This window comes from Callospermophilus lateralis, chromosome 17, assembly GCF_048772815.1.
Source record: "Callospermophilus lateralis isolate mCalLat2 chromosome 17, mCalLat2.hap1, whole genome shotgun sequence".
Lineage (NCBI taxonomy): Eukaryota > Metazoa > Chordata > Mammalia > Rodentia > Sciuridae > Callospermophilus > Callospermophilus lateralis.
The window spans coordinates 76156830-76159409 of NC_135321.1; the positions used below are offsets into that span (position 1 = coordinate 76156830).

Below are 2580 nucleotides of genomic sequence, written 5' to 3' on the forward strand. Positions count from 1 at the left end.
ACCTGGGGGTGTCTGATCTTCTCCCAGGTCTGAGACAGCGGCTGTAGGTTTACAAGCACATTAGCCAAAAAGGCTCAAATGATTTGAAAGAGTAGTTCATTTAAAATTCTCACCTCAAAGCACCTAGATTAATCAATTTTCAATTTTCCTGAAAATGTTTGTCAGAATAAAGAGGAATTCCACTTGAAATGCACGTCTACATTAGGAGTGGTATCACCTCCTGAGAAAAGGACCAGTCACAAAGCTGCTATTGCAGAAAAAAATAAAAACCTAAGGAAAAAGGCCTTGACCAGTGAGGAAGGTGAAGGCAGGTGGCAGAATTGCTGGGCCCCAGTCCCAAGGCCTGCTCAGCCTCTGTCACCAATCTCCCGTGCCTTGTCTTGGGCTGCGTTAGGTGCCCTGAGTGGTTTGTCACCCTACTTGTGAGCACAATTGCCTGGTCCTCCCTTTCTGTTTAGCAAAACTTGATCTCATCCGGGTGAGTGCAGAGCTGGGGATAGGTCTGAGGATGCTTCCCTGTGATTGGAAGAGGCCAAGTCACAAGTGCTCACTATAATAATAATAATGACAATGATAATAACGATGATGATGATGCATGGTGGGTTTTCATCCTGTTAAATCTCAAAAGGTTTGGATTGTAAAAGTGAGTCTTATAAATGAATTGCCAGTCTCTGATATTCTGAATATTATCTGCTTTTGCATCAGATCCATGTTTAGAAAAAACAATTTCTTCTTGATCTCCAAACTGGAGTGGGGTAGTGATGGGCAGGCACTCCCTCCTGACGTCCGGTGCTGCCGCCCTCAGAATCAGATATGGCCCAGAATTTGAAGGACTTAGCAGGACGCTTGCCCACCGGCCCCAGGGCATGGGCACAGCGCTGAAGCTGCTGCCAGCGGCCAGCGCCGTGGCCTACGAGAATCCGTGTTCTCTGTGGAAGGCAGGCACAGAGCCATCTTCTTTAATCGGATTGGTGGCGTACAGCAGGACACCATCCTGGCGGAGGGCCTTCATTTCAGGATTCCCTGGTTCCAATATCCCATTATATATGACATCCGGGCCAGACCCCGAAAAATCTCCTCCCCTACATGCTCCAAAGACCTGCCGATGGTGAACATCTCCCTGCGTGTGCTGTTCCGACCGAATGCCCAAGAGCTCCCCAGCATGTATCAGAGCCTCGGACTAGACTAGGAGGAGGGAGTATTACCATCCATTGTCAACGAGGTGCTCCAGAGTGTGGTGGCCAAGTTCAGTGATCACAGCTGATCACCCAGCGGGCTCAGGTATCCCTGTTGATCCGCAGGGAGCTGACAGAAAGGGCCAAGGATTTCAGCCTTATCCTGGATGATGTAGCCATCCCGGAGCTGAGCTTCAGCCGGGAGTACACAGCTGCCGTAGAAGCCAAACAAGTGGTCCAGCAGGAAGCCCAGCGGGCCCAGTTTGGGGTGGAAAAGGCAAAACAGGAACAACGGCAGAAGATTGTGCAGGCTGAGGGTGAAGCAGAGACTGCCAAGATGCTTGGAGAAGCACTGAGCAAGAATCCTGGCTACATCAAGCTTCATAAGATACGGGCTGCCCAGAACGTCTCCAAGACGATCTGATAACCTTGTGTTGAACCTACAGGATGAAAGTTTTACCCGAGGAAGTGACAGCCTCATCGAGGGTAGGAAATGAGCCTGATGAGAAGATCTCTACCCCAGGGAGATGTATTTCTCCTCCAGTTTTTGAGGAACCAGCTAGGGGTCCAGCATACCCCAACCCCAATATCATGTGACGGTCCCCTCTGCACCCATCCTCTTGAGCCCTCTTGGATTAAGGAAGACTGAAGACCAGCCCTTCTTAGGGGAATGGCTCTTTCTCCCTGTGTTGGCCAGGGGGTTGGGGACAGTGACCTCCTACAGTGTTGTTCCCTCCCTCAGGTGGGAGGAGATGACCACCATACCAGGAATTCTCAATAAATTTTTATTACTTAAGCAAAAAAAAAAAAAAAAAGAAAGAAAAAACAATTTCTACAACGACTTTGGCGTAGTTGTTTCCTTTGACTGTTACGATCACATACAAAATTGGTGGCTTTCAACAACTGTCCTTTCTCCTGCAGATCTGTAACCAGAAACTCCAAAATCCATTTCACTGTTTAAAAATCAAGGTGCCGTCAAGATTGGTTCTTTCTAGAGACTGTTTCCTTGTGCCCTTTCTTGCACCTGGAGGCCACCTGCATTCTCTGGCTTTTGACCTTCTTTGCATCATTCTAACTTCTTTCTTCTCTCTTCTACTTCCGTGGTCAAATTTCCCTTTGCCGGTCTCCTATGAGGATGCTTGTAATCACACTTAGGTCCCATCTGAAAGAAAAGTGGCACAGGACTGATCAAACACACCCCTGGGACAAGAGTGGGTTTATTGTCAGGAGCCTGACAAGGCTGCTCTGCACAGAGAGGGGGACAGCGCAGCCACTCCCCCTTGCATGTTACCTTTTAGAGGCTAGAATCAGGGCCCTGTGTTGGGGGTGGGTTAGTTTTGACTGACATGGTAAGCATCCTCTGGTCTTAGATGTAGAAGGCAAGTTTGTTTCTTGGGAATAAGAA

General features: G+C 48.6%; 1 pseudogene; it reads left to right on the plus strand.

Moving 5' to 3' along the window:
- Positions 1 to 750: 750 nt before the first annotated feature.
- On the plus strand, positions 751 to 1697 carry LOC143382825 (prohibitin-2 pseudogene; annotated as a pseudogene).
- The last annotated feature ends 883 nt before the right edge of the window (positions 1698 to 2580 follow it).